This window comes from Haemaphysalis longicornis, unplaced genomic scaffold (assembly GCF_048455015.1).
Source record: "Haemaphysalis longicornis isolate Haplotype H1 unplaced genomic scaffold, Haemaphysalis longicornis Haplotype H1 scaffold_9, whole genome shotgun sequence".
NCBI classification, from domain to species: domain Eukaryota; kingdom Metazoa; phylum Arthropoda; class Arachnida; order Ixodida; family Ixodidae; genus Haemaphysalis; species Haemaphysalis longicornis.
In genome coordinates this window covers 99,454,769-99,465,641 of record NW_027526460.1, presented here as the reverse complement: position 1 = coordinate 99,465,641, position 10,873 = coordinate 99,454,769, and positions in this window count along the sequence as shown.

The following is a 10,873-nucleotide window of genomic DNA, read 5'->3' as shown; positions in this document are numbered from 1 at the left end:
CTCAGCTTAAAAAAACACTGATGTACTAATGTACCTAGTCATGCAGCCGTTGATTGTTTGGAAACAAATATTTTACTATTTCCGAAAACAAATACGATTGCCCAAAACAGTTTTTTTGCGTTTGCGTTTTAAAACCGTGAACTGGCAGCGTAAGACACTGGCACAAGCTTTCCTGCCCCAGTGTCACGTACCGTCTCAGTGCGGAGTAAAAATGAACGCGAAGACACGCCAAGAGAAATGCAAATTTACATCGAAGACAAAAACTCTCGAAGCAAACATGATCACTAAAACCACACCCCAAAAATGTAACAACAAAAAAACTACAAATTGCAACAAGACCAACTACAAAACCCAAATAATAACTACAGTTCCACTATTAAACAGGACATAGCACAAATATTCTAACAATGTCCTGACCCAACTATTCTTATGAACAGGGCCTACATTTCCGCTGCATTGTTCTGGTGGGGCCATCCTGGCGTGGCTTTAGCGTGAGGCGGACTTATCAATGCGCGGCTTGGACATACCGCTAACGCGGTATCTTCGTGAGGTCGGAGCCTCGTAGCCGTACAACAAGGGAGGCAGCGCCTGGTCCCGGTAGAGTCACCGTTGTGGGGGCCGTCGAGCCGTGAGTCGGCGGTGCAATTAAGCACCTCGTACGCACACCACCGTCACTGCTGGGGCCTCTCAGGAGACCGAATCGATGCGCCGTCGGTACGCTCCAGCCCAGGCCTCGGTTGCGACGTCGTCGTTCCTGCACCGTCACTCCTGGATGCCTTGTTCTGCCCGGGTACACTCGGCGACATGCCGAGAAAGCTTCAAGGCATAAGTACGCCTCATCAATTAACAGCTCGGTCACATAAAAAATGTGGGAGCAAGTTCAGAAAATAAACTGCACGTAATCCCCTTTCACAGTTGCTCTTTTAACAGCACCTGGTCTACAGACTAGCCCAGAATAACCGGCGGATATACTGGGTGAATATTTCTCAATTGTTTTGAGTTCTGTTCACTACAAAGACGCATTTCTAAAATAAAAAAACTCTGTAGAGAAACTAAGACTTGCAACATCTGGTGGCATAAACAAATCATATAATAATTTATATTGCTTCAAAAATTGAAGAGATTCCTATTGGCCGGCAGGCAGACCTCTCCTAGCAGAGATGACATACAATATGAAATGCTCGCACATCTTTCGGGTCCTTCTGGAAGCAGTTCTAAACTTTTTAACAAAATGTGTGTACTGGGAAGCTTGCGGGAGCCTAGAAAAAAGCATAGATTGTAGCGCTACTACAACCCGGAAAGTAGCCAACTTTCCCTAGTACAGACCCATAGCTCGTACAAGCTGTCAAGCCAAAACATATGAAGTTGTCATTAATAGTAGATTAAGTTTTCTCCTACAATTGAATGAACTTGTCGACGTTCGCCAGTGTGGTTTAAAAAAAACTGTCCTCAATAACAGACTACGTCATCCGCCTCGGAAACGCCGTACGAGAAGCATTTCTAAATAATGAACACTGTCTATCAGCTTTTTTGAACTAGAAAAGGCCTACGACACCACATGGAGGTTTGGAATCATGCGTGTTCTAGTGCAATTAGTTATCCGTGGAAGAATGATGAATGGCCTAAATGGCTTCATTGCAAACCGATCATTTCAAGGGCGCCTAGGCTTAACCTTCTCGAAGAGCTTTGTACAGTAGAGCGGGGTGCCTCAGGGGTGCATTCTAAGCACAACACCGTTTGTCGTATAAATGAGCTCCATATCCCAGATAATTCCGAGGTCGATTATGTGTTCTATTTACATCGAGTATCTTTAAATAGCTTTCCTATCTTCTAATCTGTCTAGATGCGAGAGACAAGTACAGTTGACCATAAATAAATTACGAACGTAAGCATACCGAAAATGTTTCCAGTTTTCATCACACAAAACGGTGGCTGTACTTTTCTCACTCAAGCGGGGCTTGCAGATTGACCCCCCTCTTTACCTGAAGGCAATAGAATAACCAGTAAAAAAATGAACACAAATGTCTTCGAGTAACGTTTGAGAAAATCTCACTTTCCTGTCTCATATCAATACGCTAAAAAAGAAAGCATCCCCAGCTCTAAACGTACTTAAAGGCCTCTCACAAAAACACTTATGTTCCGGACAGAGCATGCCTTCTACATGTTTATCATTCAATTGTACGGTCCTGCTTATAGTATGGTTGCATCGTGTCCGGCTCAGCAAGGCAGTCCTGCTTGAAACGACTAAATCCAGTAAACAATGTATGTTTCCGTCTCTCACCTGGTGCATATAGAGCATCACCCACAAGAAATCTTTATTTCGGTAGTCCAAGATCCTTGGACTACCGAAGCGTCTGTGCTGTTTCATAGTTACGAAATACCTATCGAGGACATTATTCAATAACAAACCACTAGCTATGAGATCATTGGTCCTTCGGTGTGAAAAAAATGCCAAGAGCTAAGTATGTTGGCCACATTACCTTGAATTGCCTATAGACATAACCAACTACTACATTGGTATACTTTCCCCCCTGTACGGGATTTTACACTGACAAACTTTCAAAAAAGCACACACCCCGTGAACACACCTTACAGGAGCTTTTGGCACTACACGAAAAAGGCAAACAATACACGACTTCTTACACAGACGGTTCGAAAACATCATGCTAAAGTTGGGAGGATAGTAGGGCAAGGGAAATGGGAGAAGGTGATGAGGCTACCTCATTTCACCTCGGGTTTCACAGCGGAACGTTACGCCATTGCTGTGGCTGTAGAAAGAACAATGAAGGAAAAAATTAAAAACAATGTTATCTACTCAGACTCTCACCGCGCAATCACACCACTAGATTACAAAAATACAGCCCCACCCTTAATAGGAGACATAATACACAATTTAGTGACAGCCAAACCACAGGGACAGCAAATTAAGTTGTGCTGGGTTGCTAGCCATGTTGGAATGAACGGAAACGAGAGAACCGATGCATGTACCGCACAGGCTCGTAACGGCACAATACAACAAGTACATATTCGTCATAGCGACAGCATTAAATTCATATTAAGTAAACTGACAGAAAAAAGGTGGTCCTCACGGAATACGGAAAGCAACAATGAGCTTCAGATAGTGAAACCCACTATAGCGGAGTGAGAATCAACCGGACGTGAGGAAGGCCTCACAAAAGTTATTTTATGTCGTCTCCGCATTAGACATACGCATCTGACGCATACCTTTTTGCTGATAAAAGAAGATAAACCGAGATGTGAAGATTGCGATGAAGAGGTAAGAGTAAACCACATCTCACTCTCGTGTACCAAATTCGAGGTCCTCATAAAGAAACATATTAGTCTCTGCTATAACGTTCACATTCCATTTCACCCCAGTCTACTTTTATGAGAGAATGCTCTTGTTAAAATATTCCCCCTTTGTAGTTTTTTAAAAGAAGCAACGCTTCTAAAGAAACTGTAATGTGTTAAAACAATGAGCACCACAAAACAAACCACAAAACGTTCTGTTTGGCGCATGACAGCATTAGTTGCTTATTTGCCATAAAAAACAATACAACACAGCCTCTCGCTTCAAGTGACGTCGGGGGCCGTCACAGCACCCGAGGATTTGTTTTCTTTAATGTCGTCTTCATCTCCTAGGGGTTTTGGCCCATCCCCTCAAAGGGGATTCACGTTGACCCGTGACACCCAGGATGTAAATACCTATGGCATTTTATCCCAGCATTCATCACCCAAGAAAAACTCGTAAGTCTTTTTGCAACAACATGGGCAATGTCCACAAGAACAATTACTATTTTCTAAGTGAACGTTCTGTGTTTTTGTTTCGCGATTGAAGCCATGCAGCATAAAAGACTTGGAGTGGTGTCTTTGTTATGCAGTCAAGAAAAACATTTTTCAAACTCTGCTCGTGCGGCTGCCCACTGTCGGTTGGTTCTTTTGTGAAAAGTTATTCTCGCATTGTCTGTTTTCCTTCTATTCGGGTAACATTCCATGCACGCTTAAAAACCAGCTACGTAAAACACGCACACGGTGCGTATTATATACTTCAGTTCGGATCGTCTCGGCGGTCGCGTTTGCATGCGAATGAGAACCGGCAACGGCTGCTCATCGCTCCTTTTGATGCGCAGCAGTATAGGGAAATGGACGCTTTCCATGCCAAGATTTTCATTGCAACAAATCTGCACTCACTCCTCATTCCATGCTCTAAATGTTCAAGGGTTAGCTTGGAGCGCGTTTAAATGACGGAACGCTGCAGCCAGAGCGACTTACGTTTTTAAGGACGCTTCATTCGCAGGATACTCCATCAGGGTGTATGACGTCTTATGACCTATACGAGAAGACCCGGAAGCACTGATTCCTGGCCTCACGACACCCGCTGCGCTGATCTCCAGTCGTTGGTCGACAGAGCCGTCCGTGAATAGATAAATAACAGAGATCTTTCCGGCTTCCACTAGTTTACCATAACTAATGAGCGCATGCATTCAATAATTCGCTTCGACGAATTTGGCCCAAAACTCGTGCTTTTCTATGATCATAGCCCGCTCTGCCTCCCCAAAGTTAAAAACAATTTTGAAGAGAAGGGCCAACTCTGATTTGGTGCGTTGAAAAGGTGGACCGCGCAGTTCATAAATTTTATTTTCGTTTTTACGCTTCAGCATGCCTTAAAGCCTTCCCTGCGATTGAGAACCAATATCGATCTTTCGAAACCGACGGACCGTTCCGCTTTTTCTTTGCTCTTTCAGGGCGTATCGCCGGCCACGCAATCTTCGCCGGTCTCATGCCAACGCTGACTTCCTTTTTTCGCGAGCCTAGTTTGTCTGCGACCGTTTCGCGTTTCCTCACTCACCGTCTTCCAAAGCTGCTCCACCCACTGCGTGATATTTGCATAATTATAGCACACCTCGCAGCCTAGAAGAAGAGCACGGCTTTCTGTTGCTAACGTGGTAAAATTTGCGCGTCCAGCGGTGAAAATGAAACAAAACCGTGACCTAAAGGGTTATGAGGCACACCTCTCATTTAAACCTACATAGAGAGCAAGATGTTTGCGAAGCTTGTGGAGTCACGGCCAAAAAACATTTGATATCACCCCCACGTCGCTTCGCTAGAACTTTATAAACAAATCTGACTTTTTTCGCCGGTAGTTGACAAAAAGTGAAGGTCATTGGTTGTTCGCAGCTCGATTGACCATGCGATACCATTCTATGGTGACCCTTGCATTACAAGTCTTAGGAGTTCGCAATGCTCTCAGAACAAAGTATTTAGATATTCCCGTGAACTATTCATATGGTTGAAATATTCTGGTATGCTTTCCCGTTCGCCTCCATCTTTTAGAGTGAATGTGTGTATGGCTAGGATACCGGGTTTCACTTCCGGATGCAGTGTGCCACCACCCTTCACCTCCTCCTGGCTACCGTCGACGCCTCTTTCCCAAGTTGCGTAATAGGCTGACAACGGCGTTAGCGCCTTTAACCACCGTGGCACTTTTAACTTGCTATGAGAGTGACACGTGACGTTTGAGCGGACGAAGAAGAACGGGGATGAAAGGAGCGTCACCGCGCACACAAGGGCGAACGAAATTTAAATAAATGGAAAGCCGCCGCGGCAGAAGGTGCAGCCAACGCCGCAGCGGCCTCAACTTCCACCTCGTCGCGTAGCTGCGAATTCCTCTCGAATGAAACGGTAGTTTGTCATTGGAAATTCCGACATGAACCAATCACGATAATATATAAATTTATTATAGCAAAACCCTCCATATCTGCAGCTTCGCTTGCTTGACTTCACACAGTGGATGGGATGTCAATTTTAAAGCGGAGCTTTGTATGCATTCCCCACTGATGGCATTCGATGTCGCCAGAGGACGCAGTGCGAGAAAGTAAATTTTACATTGTGGGTTTCCCAAAGCACATCAACACCCCAAGAACGAAAAATGGTCCTCGTGTTCGGAATTGAAGTTTGGTCCCTCACGTTATGAAGCCGACGTCCAACCGATCGCGCATTCCGACACGGTCGAAGCAGTTTGGATTTTGAACTTTGACATTCAATCAGCTTGCATGTGAGAAAGCTTAGCGTTTAACCATCTTTCTTTAAAAAAGGGCGGGAGGGGGGAGGGGACTGCCATTTTTCATCTGCTCCGCACACCTCCAAAGAAGGCTAACCCATTCCAGGACAACTGAAGCCTTACGGCCTAGGTTTAGACTGTATACATTGGACCCATGGTAAGTTTGTCATCACTGCATTTCATTATAACTTTCCAATTGAAATTTCGGCTCCACACCTACGTCCACAAACACACACACACACACGCATGTGTACGCACACTAGTACCTCAACAAACAGACGCACATGCACACGTACGACACACAAACTTCCACACATGCATAAAGACGCACATGTGCAAACCCACGTGTATAGTTGCACGGCACCAGTGCGGTAGGCCAGCAAAGGTTCACACTATCCAAAAGCGGAAAATGTGAGGTTGTACATACGAATTACAAAATTATTATGTACATATACAGGTCTATTCCATTATTCCCCATCTCTATGTCTTTGTGTTTGAAAAGTGGAGTTCCAATTATCTTAGGAGAGTACGACCGTTTGCTGCAATACTATGCAATTTAGAATGCGAGATAGCCAGCATGTACTTGGGAGGATTATGCCCAATTGAGGAAAACTGAGAAAAATTAATCCGGAGCGCTCCACTACGGCACGCCCCATCGTCTGTGTAGCGTCGTCCCGTTTAACCTTATAATCAATCAAACCCATTGAGGAGAAACACCTAACGCAGCCGTAGAACGTCATTTCCACAAAAGTTAGAACTTGGCTTTGGAACAGGTGTGGACCAGACGATATTATGGTCACCATTACCGGTTACCGTATACTAGCCTTCAATATTTCCCCGGTTTCACTAACTTGCATTTTAAGCCTGTTTTTTTTCAATGTATGAACTGCCCAACCGGTTCAGCTAAGACATTTTCTACTTTGCGTCCATGTTTTCTTTGGGCGCTCAATATACTGTGACGCGGAAAAATAGAACGGTCCCTGTAACGTTTCGTAGTTATTTTATTACGCTGTTTGATTGCTCCTAAACGATTACTTTATTAAAATAAGGAGAAAAAAGATTTGTTTGCGTCTGAGCAGTATTGTTGGAAGACCTCATTACATCAGAAGTCTAGCGGGAGCGCGTCACTACTGTCCTGCAGACCAATTTTTCACGTCCCTGGACGTCCATCAAGTTGATTACCTCTGAAGAACTAATAGTTCGGAAACTTTTCTGAAGTTTCTGAATCATTTGGGCATGCCTCATAGTTCTAGAATGAGTTGGCCGAACGCTACAACACGTAATCACCCTCATGTTGTGAGCTGATTAACTCTTAGTTTGCGTGTTTTGCTCACGGAAAAACAAGCCGAGAGTCGAACACAGCATTCCAAGGGGGGGAGGGCGGGGGCAGAGCGTTTAAGCCCATTAGTCATATGTCAACATAAATCATCCGGCGAAAATGACATCCGCCGTTCTAGCTTCACCAACAATGTTTTCGTTACACAACTGTGCCGTATGTTTTAATAGGCAACTTCCATATAGACAACGACTTCGCCAGATGGGGACGTCTTTTGCATTAAGCTATTCAGTTCCCGTGGACAGAAACTCGTTTATAAAGTGTACGTTTCATAGCCGGTTTGCCATTTAGGCTCAGTTGCGCGTTTTTAGTTGCCATAAATGAGATATTGTCGGTCATCATAGGAAAAAATATCCTTCAGGAATACAGCGAAACCAAGAGAGTGCTATTTCTTTACTAGCAATGGCTCACGGGTAAGGGTCGGCGCATTGAAAATGTACAATACAAAAAGCAGCATAGAGCAAAGGTAGGCGTTTTACAATAGTGTACAAATATTGGCTGGAACACACTGAACAGGGTCACGACCAATGAAGTAACTCAAAGGCTCGGCCACAGCATGCGTCGTAGGTTGAGCTTCTGGAGTTGGTGGCTGGGCGCCCACGGGGTGGCAGGCCTCCTCGAATCCACGAAACGCAGGCCCGCCTTGGCCTCCCAGTCCCTGTCTAACGGGCTTCGCTGGATGGAGATGTCGGTGCTGGCCAGCTGGCCCGCCCATCGTTCGTAGCTTGGGTGAGGATTTGGGAGAGTGATGGGGTTTGCTGACACTCCCACTCCTGTTATAAGGAATGCCAGGTTGGATACAGAATTTACAGGTAGCGTAGTAGAAAGGGGGGCACATGACATGAAGTGGAATGCCGATGCGATAGCATTTTGTCTGAAGCCGCCAAAAGGCGGTCGTATCGCGTCTGGATAGATGGCAGTGTGATGGTGGAAATTGTCGTTCGTTGCGGTATTGTGCGAGGATATACGAGTGAGCTTGTGTGTGCGAAGGGACTAATTTAGCTTACAAATTGATCGTGATTATGTGTTTTGGCAAAGCTCATACAATGTGACAGAAGTGCTAGCCATGTGCCTCGAAGACTAATACGTGTCAATTCTGACTTGCAGCCATAATTAAACGTGCTTCGGAATGGGGGATGGGGGAATAAACATTTGTTAGTAAAAAACGCTTTTTGCAGTCCTGGTCGGCATCCTCAGTTCAAGAAGCCGTGCTCTTCAGCTGCCGGCACCACCCTGGTTGTTAGCCAATGCTTCTCCGCCTTTTGGCTAAGATCAAAGTGCTCCGGTATAACCAAAAATTATACTACTTGTTTTTAAGCATGACCTTAATTTGGGGAACATGGTCATATAAGTTAAATTCGGTTTTTGTCGTTCTGTAAAATGAACCTTCCGGTTTTTCGCTCACAAGCTTCATTATATGGTTTTAAAACCATATTTTAAAAATATGGTTTTAAAACTCGTATTTGCTCAATCAATCATACCTCGAACGGCAATAGAATGGAATAATCTGCCATCACACATTGTCATCGAAACAAATGTGTCGAAAATTTGAGATGCCCTAAACAAGGGGGTGCAGACCTAACGCCATTTCACTGCCCCGTTTGTACATTTTTTTCCGTTATTCCTTTTTTTCCCATTTGTACATTTGTACATTTGTTTTCCTCGTGATTGCTTATTTTTTTCCGCATGCTAGAACACGTGCTGTGACGTATCAATTTTGATACGGTGCTCCCAGAACTACTTTTTTTCCCTTCCTCTGCGAATGTTCCTTTTATTACGTGATGCACTGTCCTTTTCCTTTGCTCTTTTTGTTCTTGTGTTTTGTTTTAATGAAATTTTGATTTATCGTTTCACTATTGTGTTTAGATGTATACCCTATACAATACCCTCCACCGGAGGGCCTTTAGGGTTGTTTTGAAATAACTAAATAAATAAAACCAATTGCCCCGCAGAGTTTTGTGAACACTGCCTCGAAGGGTGGGGTCATGTAGTTTGTGCTCTTTCATAAAGCCTTGATAGGCGTTCTCCCGCTTCTGGCTGTCATACTATGCATATGCCCTGAATTATATGCGAATGACGTCATTGCAAGAGCCAGTCAAGGGTGGGTGAGGGAAATGGAGAGCAAGCTACAACTGGTGGCCAACGTTATCAGTCAATGCGCACGGCTGTGTGGGCTAGCGTCTGGGCCGAAAACATGTCAGCTGCTCATTGCCTCCTCACATAAGAAACTCTCTCCTGGGTAGACAGCCATCTTCGTAAAAGTGGATGGCCATCTAAATGTTTCAATTCCACAAGTGAGAACCATGGCCATGCTTATAGAAGCCGATAATCTCAACGCTAAACTATTGATCATGCTTAATCACACCACCAGAGCAAGTCTCCCTCATGATCCGCACGATCAGTACCAAGATAAGAGGTATGCGAGGGGAGGGTGTGCTTAGGCTAGTCGAAGCCTTCGTCATCTCTAGGGTTACTTACGGTCTTCCCTACGCTGTGGTTTCGAAGGCTGAAAAGGACACGGTCGAAGCGCTCATACGCAAGGCATACAAGCTGGAGATGGAACTACCCGTCAGCCCCTCGACGCGGAAGCTCCAACATTTGGGCATTTACAAAGCCTTCGATAAACTCCGTGAAGCTCATCATATGAACCAACAATTACTCCTTATTTTCACCTCATTGGCTGATCAATTTTGACCCAGCTGTGCCTGCGCTCACTGCTTGAGCACCCACAGGACGATGCGACTCAGCTTCCGTATGAAATTTCCCAATTGGTGTATGTGGCCCCATTGCTCCGCATCATGCCTCTGACACGCCAATAGGATATCACAGACGCCAGAGAGCGACAGTGATATTCACACAGTACCGCCACAACACTACCACAGTATACACAGATACCCCGAAAGAATACTCAAGGCCGCTGTTAAGCATACAACTCAAGCCCTCCTCACAAGCGGATTACTTCCTCCCAACCATTCACTACAGGCGGAAGACGTGGCCGTCGCCCTAGCAATTGCCGAAAGCAATGCGGTGATCATCCTCAAGAACTGCCAGCAAGCGTGCTGAACTTTCTCCAGCAGCTTAATCTCACGAACCCCTACATAAATTCTACTGCAGCCTATTGGCTGTGTGGTACATTTAGTCACGTTTGTACGGCACGAACAAAGCCGCCAACGTCTCTCAGAAGCCCTCTTCCTTGACGTCAAGGGGGCCTATGATAATTTGTTTCACGAGGCTGTGCTAGACGCCCTTCAGCCCTTTGGACTCGGTGGCCGAGCTTACAAATGGATACGCAGCTTCTTGTCCGGAAGATCATTCTCTGTAATGACAGAAGACGGCCCAATATCGCAGCACAGCATTAAACGCGGTGTTACTAAAGGTGGCGTGCTAAGCCCCACCCTTTTCAACCTCGCTATAATCGGGCTCGTACACGCTTTACCGAAGACTGCCTGAGTACTAATTTACGCCGATGACATCTG